This window comes from Pan paniscus, chromosome 9, assembly GCF_029289425.2.
Source record: "Pan paniscus chromosome 9, NHGRI_mPanPan1-v2.0_pri, whole genome shotgun sequence".
Classification (NCBI taxonomy): domain Eukaryota; kingdom Metazoa; phylum Chordata; class Mammalia; order Primates; family Hominidae; genus Pan; species Pan paniscus.
The window spans coordinates 45,468,357-45,482,644 of NC_073258.2; the positions used below are offsets into that span (position 1 = coordinate 45,468,357).

The 14,288-nt window shown below is 40.9% G+C and overlaps 1 pseudogene; it reads right to left on the reverse strand.

The window, feature by feature from the left end:
* Positions 1-10,428: 10,428 nt before the first annotated feature.
* LOC100987888 (heterogeneous nuclear ribonucleoprotein K-like) lies at positions 10,429-12,972 on the reverse strand (annotated as a pseudogene).
* Positions 12,973-14,288: the final 1,316 nt, after the last annotated feature.

Below are 14,288 nucleotides of genomic sequence, written 5' to 3' on the forward strand. Positions count from 1 at the left end.
AATGGAATGTGAGCAGAAGTGACATGTGCCACTTAAGATATCTGAGAATGTCTTCTGGGAGGCTATATTCCATCCTTTTGTCAGCTAGAATCTTGATGTAGCAACAAATCCAGCATCATTTTATTTATGCAGCTGATGACAATGTCCCTGGAGATAGAGGAGTAACAACTTACAAGAAACTTGGGTTCCCAAATGACCAAGAGAAGCAGAGCTTTTTCCTGACCTGAATTGCTCACATCAGAAGTAATATGCAAAAGAGAAATATACTTTTGTTCTTTAAACTGCTCGGTTACAGCCTACCATCACCTGACAAATACACTGGGGCAACTGAAGGTGCAGTCACCATTCATTAGAAAACGAGGTCAACGAATACTTCACTCTGGTATTTTGTGGAAAGAATCCAAAGTCAGTCCTAATCCCTCCCTCCTCAGTCCCTCCATGGCCCTCAGCCTCAGAGGGAAAAATAAAGCAATGATCTGACTCCTTGTTAAGAGGATTTTGGTTAGGAAGGTGGGGAGGAGAAATACCACTCTCTGTAAACACTTTGTAAATATACTTATTCATACTGGTATTTTTCTCATCTGATGAACCCACATCACAAATCTTTAACCTTTGCCTGAAGTACTTCTGATCATAATTGTGAGGGCTTTCTATCACAGGAGCATTGAAATTCTGACTTTACAGCTCCTTGAAGGAGGATGGGCCACCACCTATATTTCCCTCCCAGCTGGTATCTCTGGAAATATTGAGGAATGGTGGAAACTGACTTGAAGAGTGATCAGAGCTTCCAAATTAAGAGGCACATCATTATTGAACCTTAGGGGAGCCTGCAACTAAAGAGAAGGACCACGTGGCTCCTCTATGTTACAATCTTCAAAGAATTTCTTATCTCTTTCAAAATTAAATCTAAAACCTTTGACAGGAGCTATTAATACAAGGCCCCGAACGATCTGGCCATTTGTGGCTGCACAGCCTCATCTCATCCACATGTCATCTGGTTGCTTCGTGCCTCTGCTCCCACTGGCATGGGCATCCCTGTTTCTCTGTTGCATTTAGTGTCCTTCTGCACTCCTCTCTGCCTGGACAGTTTTCTCCAAATTCTCTGCCTAAGTCCTATCTATGCTTCTGATCAAAGCTACAATGTCAGTTCCTCTGGGAAGTTTTTCCTGATCCCTCAGACCAGGATAGAGCCCTCTTTCTGCCTTCTGATAGGACCTTTCCTAGCACTGCAACAATTATACTTAAATAAGTATTTCTTTCAAGTTGAATTGTAGACTCACAATCCCCTGAGGACAGGAACCATGTCTCCTTTCCTTACCGCTACATGCCGGCACCTGACATAGTATAGCAGGCAGCCCTCGAAAAATACTGAATGAGCTTATGCCTGTAATCCCAGCACTTTGGGAGCCAAGGCGGGCAGATCACAAGGTCAGGAGATCGAGACCATCCTGGCCAACCTGGTGAAACCTCGTCTCTACTACAAAAAAATTACAGAAAATTAGCCGGGCGTAGTGGCAGGCGCCTGTAATCCCAGCTACTCAGGAGGCTGAGGCAGGGGAATTGCTTAAACCCAGGAAGCGGAGATTGCAGTGAGCCCAGATTGTGCATTGCACTCCAGCCCGGGTGACAGAATGAGACTCCGTTTCAAAAAAAAAAAAAAAAAAACACCAAACGAATAAACATATAGATAAACTAATGAAGGGGAAGTGTCAGAGACAGAAAGAAAAAGAGAGACAAACAGACACACGAAAAGGAGAAACAGAGAACATCAGTTTGCTACCTGATAGAATGGTTCACGTGCCAGTGAGATGCTGGAGGCACACCCTCCACCCCAGATCCCAGGATAGCGGCACAGCATCTCTCCTCCATGTCCCACTAGTTGTTTCAGATGTTAGCCAACTTGTTTTATTCTCCTTGGAGAGATGCATCCGTGAGGAATTGGAATGCACCTTACTGCACATTCCCTTGTAATAGCAAACATAGTGAATTGAATCAGTGGCCTGGGCTTAGGGACAAATTGCATTTGGAAATTGTATTTATGTATCAAAAAACTAATTACCCCCAAGTTCCACTTCAGTAGTACTTGATGATTTCATTATTGGATCTAATTGTACTTCTATTCAGGATGAGAGTTTACTGTCTTTTAATTGATCATGGAAATTGAAGATACAAAAATGTGAATGGATACAAGACCTCTTTCTTTCACTGATTTCTGGCCCATGGAAAACAAAATAGCCTCTCACCACTTTCAGGTGAAACATATAAATATTTATTCACCTTGAGCAATCTTTTGGGATCTGCTAGTCTCAAAAGATTTGGCATAATACTTTGTACCTTCTTTCAGAAATTTACCTCAATGACACAGGCTTTCAAATCGAAGGTGCACACTTTCACAAAACTACAAATGGCTTGTTCCTACAAACATCCACCATTCTTCCTCTGATATAAGAAGTGAGGCAATGGAAGACACACTTCTTCATGATCATTTGATGAGGGGATTGCTGCCACTGTCCGCAGTCTCAGTGCAGCTGTGTCTGCAGCTAGGATAGGAAAAGCTCATGGACTCACCTGGCAGGAGAGTTGTGGTGGGACATCTCACCCACTCACCGAAACTGAGAGTAGCAGGGTCTCCCATCACATTAAGCCCTGACACATTTTAATGAAGTAAAGCACTGGATTATCCCTGGTAACGTTTCTGACTTGTCACTTTATAGAGGCAGCAAAAGAGGGCAAATAGTATAGCAAGCGAAGCGAAAGAAACCTGAACTTCCAAAATCTAACAAGAAGATCCCCAACCCCACCTACACCCAGAAAGAAGGAACCCTTTTGTCTACCTTAATAATAGGTTTTGATTTATTTATCTTTGCTTTCTTTTTTTTTTTTTTTTTTCCAGAAAACAGTCACACAGGGCTCCGGGGGTATTTTTAAAGTGGTGACCTTCCTGCCCCCTCCACCAAAGGGAAAAAGGTTTGCTGGCTGGCTGGCTTGTGCACTTCCCTCTTATGACCAAACCCCTAGTTCCCTTGTCTCTCACATCTTTATGTCTTTTGAGTGCCTCTGTGACTCATGTCTCCTTAGCTTGAGGTCTATGCAGTCGGTCAGTTGGAGAATGAGAGTTTGTAACCTGCAGTGTGCAGAATCCAAGGGCCAACAGGCAACTAGGGCACGCTTCTCTTTAGCCAATGATGTTTTGTCAGGGCTCTTGTTCCAGTCTGGTTGTGAATAGGCTTCATTTCCTGGTTCCATCACATTTTCCTCTCTTCAGAGCAACTCGAATACTCTCTAACTCTGTCTGTGTCTCTTTGCCTCAGTCTTCATTGTGTTTCTGTTCTCTATCTCTCTCTCTCTCTCTCTCTTCCTCCCTCCACTTCCCCTCATTTTGTCTCTTTCTCTTTTTCTTTCTCAGTCTGTGTATCTCTCACTGTCTTTGCCTCTCTCTATGTCTCTATTTCTCTATCTATATATCTATATATCTATCTGTCTCCCTCTCTCTCCACGTCATTTTGTCATTGGAAAAGCAAAGCCCAGACCCCACCACCTGTTCAGGCTGAATCGCCTCGCCACGGCCTCCCTGACATATCCACAACTTAATGCTTTCTGGCCCCTTCCCTCCCTTTTCCTCAGAGATCTCTCACACTGGCCCATCTTGTTCCAGGGCAGATACCAACTCTACTCCATGCTTTTTTCCTTCTCATGCTCCACAGCTTTCCAGTTTTTCACAGTAGTGCTCCTGACAGCCTTGACAAGTTCCTCCTGAAGGCTTTTCTCCTTTCCTCGTGCCCTCTTCCCTCCTCTTTCTCTACAATCGCTCCAATATTTCTTTCTTTAACCTGCCTCACTAAGTAACCCATCTGGGCACCCAATGCTCATTGTTTCCCAAGAATCCTGATCAAACCGTAAAGCAGTATTAACTTATTCCAGTGCAAATCATATGTATGCATTTCTAAACTTCATTTTTGACAGGATTGCTCAATTGCTTCTAACTCACTCACACAAGGAAATTCCCAAAGCCACACCCATTTTGAACATGAGAGATTTTGCTTCTTAGGCTGATAAGCAACTTTAGCAAAGTCTCAGATACAAAATCAACGTGCAAAAATCACAAGCATTCCTATACACCAGTAACAGACAAACAGAGAGCCAAATCATGAGTGAACTCCCATTCACAATTGTTACAAAGAGAATAAAATACCTAGGAATCCAACTTACAAGAGATGTGAAGGACCTCTTCAAGGAGAACTACAAACCACTGCTCAATGAAATAAAAGAGGACACCAACAAATGGAAGAACATTCCATGCTCATGGATAGGCAGAATCAATATTGTGAAAATGGCCGTACTGCCCAAGGTAATTTATAGATTCAATGCCATTCCCATGAAGCTACCAATGACTTTCTTCACAGAATTGGAAAAAACTACTTTAAAGTTCATATAGAACCAAAAAAGAGCCCGCATCGCCAAGTCAATCCTAAGCAAAAAGAACAAAGCTGGAGGCATCACGCTACCTGACTTCAAACTATACTACAAGGCTACAGTAACCAAAACAGCATGGTACTGTTACCAAAACAGAGATATAGACCAATGGAACAGAACAGAGGCCTCAGAAATAACACCACACATCTACAACCATCTGATCTTTGACAAACCTGACAAAAACAAGAAATGGGGAAAGGATTCCCTATTTAATAAATGGTGCTGGGAAAACTGGCTAGCCATATGTAGAAAGCTGAAACTGGATCTCTTCCTTACACCTTATACAAAAATTAATTCAAGATGGATTAAACACTTACATGTTAGACCTAAAACCATAAAAACCCTAGAAGAAAACCTAGGCAATACCATTCAGGGCATAAGCATGGGCAAGGACTTCATAACTAAAACACCAAAAACAATGGCAACAAAAGCCAAAATAGACAAATGGGATCTAATTAAACTAAAGAGCTTCTGCACAGCAAAAGAAACTACCATCAGAGTGAACAGGCAACCTACAGAATGGGAGAAAATTTTTGCAATCTACTCATCTGACAAAGGGCTAATATCCAGAATCTACAAAGAACTTAAACAAATGTACAGGAAAAAAAACCAAACAACCCCATCAAAAAGTGGGCAAAGGATATGAACAGACACTTCTCAAAAGAAGACATCTATGCAGCCAACAGACACATGAAAAAATACTCATCATCACTGGTCATCAGAGAAATGCAAATTAAAACTTCAATGAGATACCATCTCATGCCAGTTACAATGGCAATCATTAAAAAGTCAGCAAACACCAGATGTTGGAGACGATGTGGAGAAACGGGAATGCTATTACTCTGTTGGTGGGAATGTGAACTAGTTCAACCATTTTGGAAGACAGTGTGGTGATTCCTCAAGGATCTAGAGCTAGAAATACCATTTGACCCAGCCATCCCATTACTGGATATATACCCAAAGGATTATAAATCATGCTACTATAAAGACACATAGACATGTATGTTTATTGTGGCACTACTCACAATAGCAAAGACTTGGAACAAACCCAAATGTCCATCAATGATAGACTGGATTAAGAAAATGTGGCACATATACACCATGGAATACTATGCAGCCATAAAAAGGATGAGTTCATTTCCTTTGTAGGGACATGGATGAAGATGGAAACCATCATTCTGAGCAAACTATCGCAAGGACAGAAAACCAAACACTGCATGTTCTCACTCATAGGTGGGAATTGAACAATGAGAACACTTGGACACAGGGTGGGGAACATCATACACCGGGGCCTGTCATGGGGAGAGGGATAGCACGGGGAGAAATACCTAAAGTAAATGATGGGTTAATGGGTGCAGTGGGCCTGCATGGCACACGTATACCTATGTATCAAGCCTGCACATTGTGCACGTGTACCCTAGAACTTAAAGTATAATAATAAAAAAAAGTTAAAAGAAAATGAGAAGTTTTGTTACATGATGCCTGCAGTGTCTACTTGAAAACACACACCCCCACTTGCAGTTATATAAAGAGGATTTCCTTTTTCATTCTACAAAGTTTTACTAAAGGCCTGCTACATGTACACAGTGCTATCAATAGAACAATGAAAATCTATGGGCCCTGACCTCAAAAGCCATCATTCAGTATGCCCATCCCTCACTTAGTGGCTCTAATTCACTCCTGAAAATCCTGCTACTGCATGAAAAGTCACTAAGAAACAATATTTTCATTGATTTTAATGGAAAAAAATAGGACGTATTTCACCGTGACCAATAATACTCGAACACAGTGATACTTGAACAATTTGCAATGACAGAATAATATCTCAATTGAATTGTGAAACCAAGTTTTACGAGTATTAAAACTAAATCCAGTCAGTTCATGAACTATGGTACAATCAAGGCTTATTTTACACCATACAGGATGAAGAGCAGGCAGAGGCGGGTGGAGGGGGGTGAGAGGGAGCCCATTCTGGGAAATGTGCATCCTCCTTTCTACACCATTTGCTTCACTGAGCTGTACTTAAAATTATTACACAGAAGCATATATGTAGGGTAAAAAAAAGTCCAAATGCAAGGGGATTTCCAAACATGGGGAAATAATGCTCCTACCTAACACACTGAAGAATTTTAGTTGATACTGCTCCCCCTTCCTCTCACTGGGCCTATGAATGCAAAGCAAAACATTTTAGGACACTCATTGGTATTTACCCAAAGAAGTTGAAGACTTTCATCCACACACAAATCTACACACAAATGTTTACAGCAGCTTTATTTATAATTGCCCAAACTTGGAAGCAACCAAGATGTCCTTCAAAAGGTGAGTGGATAAACAAACTCTGGTACATTCTGACAGTGAAATATTACTCAGTGCTAAAAAGAAATGAACTATCAAGCCATAAAAATACATGGAAGAAACATAAATGTATACTACTAAGTGAAAAAAAGGCAATATGAAAAGGTTATTTTTTTTTTTTGCCCTGGAAAGGGCAAAATTATGGAGACTGTCAGTGGTTGGCAACCAAAGCAAAAATAGACAATTGGGATTGCATTGAGATAAAATTCTTCTGCACAGCAAAAGAAACAATCAACAAAGTGAAGAGACAACCCACAGAATTGGATAAGATACTAGCAAACTATCCATCTGACAAGGGATCAATAACCAGAATATATAAGGAGTACAACCAACTCAATAGCAAAAAAAAAAAAAAAATCCATTTAAAAATGGGCGAAAGATCTGAACAGACACTTCTCAAAGAAGACATAAATGACCAATAGGTATATGAAAAATGTTCAACATCAATTATCATCAGAGAAATGTAAATCAAAACCACAATGAGATACCATCTCACTCCAGTCAAAATGGCTTATATAAAAAGACAAAAACAGAGCTGGGCACAGTGGCTCATGCGTCTAATCCCAGCCCTTTGGGAGGCTGAGGTGGGTGGATCTCTTGAGGTCAGGAGTTTGAGACCAGCCTAGCCAACATGGTGAAGCCCCATTTCTACCAAAAATACAAAAATTAGCCCAGCATGGTGGTGGGCACCTGTAATCCCAGCTACTGGGGAGGCTGAGGCACAAGAATAGAATCACTTGAACCTGGGAGGTGCAGATTGCAGTGAGCCAAGATTGTGCCACTGCACTTCAGCCTGAGTGACAGAGTAAGACTCTGTCTCAAAAAAAAATGACAAAAGTAACAAATGCTGATGAGGATGTGCAGAAAGGGAAACCCTCAAACACTGTTGATGGGAATGTAAATTAGTATAGCTACTATGAACAGCAGAATAAAAGTTCCTCAAAAAACTAAAAATAGAATTACCATATGACCCAAGAATGCCACTACTGGGCATATATTCAAAAGAAAGGCAATCAATATATCAAAGAGATATCTGTACTCCTATGTTTACTGCAACACTATTCACAATAGCCACAATATGGAATCATCCTAAGTGCCCATCAACGGATAAACGGATAAAGAAAATGTGGTGTGTATATACTACGGAGTATTACTCAGCCATAAAAAAGAATGAAATCCTGTCATTTGCAGCAACATGGATGGAAATGAAGTCTATTATTTCAAACAAAATAAGCCAGGAACAGAAAGACAAATATTGCATGTTCTCAATAATATGTGGGAGCTAAAAAAGTGGATCTCATAAAGATAGAGAGTAGACTGGTGGTTACCAGAGGCCAAGAAGGGGATGGGGGAGAAGAAAGTGAAGACGGGGAGAAGAATATAAAGGTATTTATCGCCACTGATCTGTGCACTTAAAGATGGTAACAATAGTAAATTATACATGTATATTTTACATCAATTAAAAAAAATTAAGATTAGTGGTTGCCTTGAGAGTACATGGACATAGAGAGGGGAACAACACACACCAGGGCCGGTTGCGGGTTGGGGGTGAGGGGAGGGAACTTAGAGGACAGGTCAATAGGTGCAGCAAACCACCATGGCACAGGTATACCTATGTAACACACCTGCAAGTTCTGCACATGTATCCCGGTTTTTTTTTTTAAGAAAAAATAAAGTTTAAAAAAAATAAAAGAATCAGTGGTTGCTAGGGTTTAGAGGAGAGAGAGATGAATAGGTGATGCACAAAGACATTTTAGAGTGGTGAAACTATTCTGTATGAAACTATTATGGTAAATAAATGCATGTCTTCATAAACTGGCCCAATCCTGTAGAATGTACAACACCAAGAGTGAACCATAATATAAATTATGGACTTTGGGTGAATATGATGTGTCAATGTAGGTCCATCAATTGTAACAAACGTAACACTCTAGTTGGGGATGTTGATAATGGGAGAGGCTATGCATGTTGGGGACAGGAAGTATATGGGAAATCTCTGTACCATCCTCTCAATTTTACTTTGTACCTAAAACTGCTCTTTTTTAAAAAGTCATTAAATATGAAAAAATGGAAGGTCATTCAGAATGATGTGCAAGTCAAAAAGTCCCATATAGTCTCTGACTAGAAACTGTTGGGTCCAGTAAATGCCTACAGATGGAATACCAGAATCTCACTCTTCTTTGTAACATTTATATTTAGTGTGTTTTGAGTTCATTTTATTTGAGTGTGTTTTTTGTTTTAAAAAGTCATCATATCGGCCTGGAAAAGTGACTCGCACCTGTAATCTCAGTACTTTGGGAGCCCGAGATAGGAGGATCACTTGAGTCCAGGAGTTTGAGACCAGCCTGGGCAACATAGTGAGACCCCATCTCTACAAAACTAATGAATAAGCAAACAAAAGTAGCCTGCCATGGTGCCATGCACCTGTAGTCCCAGGTACTCAGGAGGCAGAGGTGCAAAGATGGCTTGAGCCCAGGAGTTTGAGGCTGCAACGAGCCAAAATCACACCACTGCACTCTAGCCTGGGTAACAGAGTGAGACCCTGACTCAAAAAAAAAAAAAAGTCATTGTAACAAAAACAGGAATCTGTTTAAAAAGTGAAATAACTTTTCTGGAGCTGTTGTGGCAAATTGTCTTTAGCTGAACAGTTGTCATGCAAGATGAGTCTGTTGACCAGCAGCTGAAGAGGGAATCTACAATAGTTAGGGGCAGAGTGGGGAATACAAGGGAAAATAGGTAATGAGAAATGCAGAGCTCCAAGCTACCAATTATCTGAAAAGGGGGCCCCTCCCAGCTGAAAAAGCAGGGCCCCTTGTGTCCCTGCTTCACAAGGCAGTGAGAATATCATTGGCTCCAGAAAGCTGAGTATCAAACCACAAAAGAGTAAATAACATCTTCTGCCCATGAGAGGCCTCTCTGTCAGCCACACTTGGCTGTTAGATTTAACCGACCTGTGACCATATCCTGTAGCCCTAATCCCACCCCGTTGTCTATCAAATGCAAACTGTCAGTCATCAGGAAGACTAGATAAGAAAGTGTGAACAACAGTGGAATTCTATGTCCACTGGAATTAATAGCATTGCATAAGACACAACAAGCTGCGTTACTGTTTTAAAGCCAAATCCCAGAAATGAGGACCTCTGCTAGCCTGCATGGTGCCTTTAGGTAATTTTGAGAAAGGTGCCCAGTCTGGGAAAGTCCCTCAGATGTAGCACCAAGACCAGATACAGAGCTTAATAAATGAAGCAAACTTTCCATTTCAGCCCTCGTTCACCTCTTATTAGTCTGAGTGTTTTTATGCAGTGCACAAAATACACATCTATATGCAGCAGTCCCAACAGAAAACTACATAATGGAAGAATGGAAAACCCAGCCTGCAGACTACTTATTTCAAGGAATATTCAATAGTCACTTATATTTAAATTCCAACACACAGAGGATTCTGGAGTCAAGAGATCAGGATCATACACATGGTGAAACCATAACAGAATATATAATCCTGAGCAAATCACTTCTCTTCTTTGTCTGACCTCAATTTTCTCACCTGCAAATAGAGGAAACTGAACTTGCTGACCTCTGAAGATACTTCCAGCTCTGGTCTTCAGGTATCTAGGATGAACTGGCACAAAAAGTGTGGAGGGTAGCATTGTTTGCAATGACGACAGTATTTTAAAAGAATAAAGAAAAAAATCCTGACCACCACCCAGATGTTCATCAATAATGGACGGAAGTAAATAATAGTACATTTATGCACTGTAATAATTTGTAATAATTTTAAAATAAACCATTTAAATCTATAGTTAATGATATAGAGCAATGCCTGATATGTAGTGTTAATTTTTTTTCTTTTTTTTTTTGAGGCGGAGTCTCACTCTTTCGCCCAGGCCGGACTGCAGTGGCACTATCTCGGCTCACTGCAAGCTCCGCCTCCTGGGTTCACGCCATTCTCCTGCCTCAGCCTCCCAAGTAGCTGGGACTACAGGCACCCGCCACCACGCTCGGCTAATTTTTTGTATTTTTAGTAGAGATGGGGTTTCACTGTGTTAGCCAGGATAGTCTCGATCTCCTGACCTCGTGATCCACCCGCCTAGGCCTCCCAAAGTGCTGGGATTACAGGCGTGAGCCACCGCGCCCGGCCTGTAGTGTTAATGTTTTTAAAAAACAAGCTGTAGAAATATATAAAGAATATGATTTAGACACACACACATACACACACGCACACACATAGGCTTATTTTTTATTCAAAATGATCGTATAGGGTTAACACAATAAACGATTCACAGTTGTTAGTTTTAAAAGGTATGATGGAGGGGTGAGGGGTAAGAAGGGAGTCTTTCACTTTTATTTTACATCCTCTGTGACTATTTTAGGTTTATCTAAATTTATTTTAAAAGTCATAAAACATTTCTTACAAAAGAGCCTTACATTCTGCACACTGCTCTGAACAGATGCCAGGGACATGTGGCCTACTGTTACTCTTCCTCCCTGTCTCACCCCTCAAATGTTACAGTGACCACAAAGTAAGGTGTTCACAAAAATTACATAGGGGAACATTTTTTTAAACCAGTAATAATGAACACAAAAAAAAATCCGCTCATTCTACTGCTGTTTCAAAATTTCAACATTAGTTTTTGCAAGCCCTTCCCTACACTCCCAACCCTGTTTGTAAGGAACTAAAACCTTACATCTGGTGAACAGCAAAGGTTTCACTACACCTCAAATGCAAAACACCTGTGAAGCAGAGGCATGATGGCTTTTTAAACAGAAGCAAATTAAAAAAAAAAAAAGATGCAGGACTCCTTCAGTCCTTCACTAGCATTAGTAAAAACTTTCCGGAAAACTGCTTCATACTGTTCTGCAGCAAATACTGTGCATTCTATATCTGGTCCTATGTTTCTATAATGATAATGATCTGATCTTCACCTCCTTCTAAAGGCTCATCAACTTTAGTTGAAGCTCCAACTCATGATGGATTTGTTTGATTCACTGACCACCTTTGCCAATAATAGATCCAACCAAATATTTGGGAATAGTTCCTTGTGTAGTAATAATAGGTCCACCATATGAGCCACTGTCCGCTGCATAGGAATAATTATATCTGGAGCCACTCTGTGGTTCATAAGCCATCAGCCATTCTGATGCACTCCATGTATCTATTGCAGAGTCCCAAGTTGCATCAGCACTGAAGCCAGCCATGCCATGTAACCATCTCCAGGTCTTCCTCTTCTGTCATAGGCCCTTATGTCTCCTACCCTCTGTAGTGGTAGTGGAGAAAGAGGAAGATTCTCAGCTTTGCTACCACCCCAGGCACCTTGTCCAAAAGAAGGAGGAGGTGGTCCTCAACAAGGACTCATGTCATCATAATCTCTTCCAGATGGCCACATGGAACACCCACCCTGACTGGTAGACATTCTGTCAAAACCACCTCTTCCCTGCCTGGGAAACCCCACCAGGCATCCATGGTGGTCATCAGACATCATTGTAAAACCACCATAATATAATGGTGTTACATCATGTAATGTAATAGGTTACATCATGAAAATTGGGATTATAAGTCTGTGCACATCCTCTGTAGGAGACTCAGATATAAGATTAAGGATAATTTTATGCACTCTACAACTCCATAGTCTTTCTCCAATAAGAACAACTCCGTCAGTGGAATGAGGACAGCATTCCTGGAAAAGCTTGATTGTTGTTTGAGTGTTCTCTTGAAGCTCTTTGATTTTAGCATCTTTGACCTCAATAATTCCTCCTGCCAGACTCTGATGAGTCAACAGCCTCAACTCGCAATCAAAGTTGCTTCCTTTATAATGGTGGTACTCTTCCAAGGTAGGGATGATTTTCTTCAGAATTTCTCCAATTGTTTCAATATCAGCACTGATACTCAGCATGCACTTGGGGCCATTGCCCTCTGGGGCTAGAACCCTGGCTCTGTAGTCTATACAGAAAGCCTTAATATTCTTACCTCCTTTTCCAATCACTGTCCAAGCATTCTTGCTCTGAAACACAACGCATAATTCAACCATCAGTGTTTCTAGATCTTTTAAATGCTTGTTCTTCTTCCATATATTCTGCAAGGCATTTACCAAATTCACCACTGGTTTCAGTGCTAGGGAAGGTTTTCTCTAGCTGTTCAGTTTCCATTTCTTGAATCGGCGTGAAATGGACACACCAATCCATAGGCATGTGGGAGAAACGTGGGACACAGGCAAGATGTCGAGGTCGGTGCAACAGAGAAACAGGATAATGACTCCTCTGTGACTTTTTGAATTTTATCATAAGCATTAATCACATTGGGGATAAAAGTAGACAATAAAATGTTTTAAGTTAGGTAGTCAACAATTAAGATCAAAATATAGAGGAGGGATTGCTAACTCTGAAAACTTCATGCCATTATTTAGATATTTGCTTATTCCAGGGTCTGCAGCATTGCCAGAAGCACATCCACTGGGGTCAAGTTTATGACTCAGTTTCCTAAAATGCTCTCACCTCTAGGTTCCAGCTCAGTGCCATCCTCCTCAGCTTCTCCCTGTGGAAGATGAGGCACCTCACAGTATCCTGATTTTACCTCTCTTTGAAATAGCTTGAGGATTTCTCCAAAATAATGGCTCTTTCTTCTAGATATTAATTAAGAAGGCCAGTTGCTGTTTCACTTAGAATCATAAGGTCCAAACTGAAAAGCCTAACTTCTCTAACTCCACAGAGAGCAATAAAATCCTCTCTGCAGAGACTTAATATAAGCAAAGAAAATTCGTCTGGAAAGGTGAGGCCCATCAGTCAGCAGGAAGCTACAAATCCCGCAGCTGGTGCAACTCGATTATTGACCTCCACTGTAATCGTATCTGTTTTCTGTTGAGAATGAACTAAATTCCGTCAGGCTGGGCTCTCAGGGTCTCTGTTCACTCCCAGTTCATGATGCAGTGACCTGTGCTGAAGTCTCCCAGGGTAAATCTATTTTTTAATCATCTCCTCCATCCTGTTTTCCCTGTCTCTTAAATGGGAGATGCCTATCCTTACCACTGCTGCTTTTAGAATTGAGAAGAAATCAATCAGGAATGACCAAAACACAATGTGTCTATAAAATACAACAAAATAATCACAGCTATTACAATGTTTAAAATCCACCAGGGCCTTCAAATCACTTGTGAAAGCATTTTATATGTGAATATAAATCACACCATCTGCTGCTCTCCCCTAATGTTTAAATCAGATCACTGCCAAATCCAAGCATCAAAGAAAGAAGAAAAATGAGACCTTTTTTTTTTTGCTTTCTCATACCTTTGAGCCTCTTCACCTCATTGCACCTCCCTTTGTCCTTCTAAGATGTAGGTTTTCCCCAAGGATGTTCATTGAGATCAACTTCACAAGTGATTGGCTTTCAAAAAACTAAATGTATAATCTCCAACATAGACACCCACAAAAACTAATCCTTGAAGGCACCCTCCCAATGTTGAAAAGAA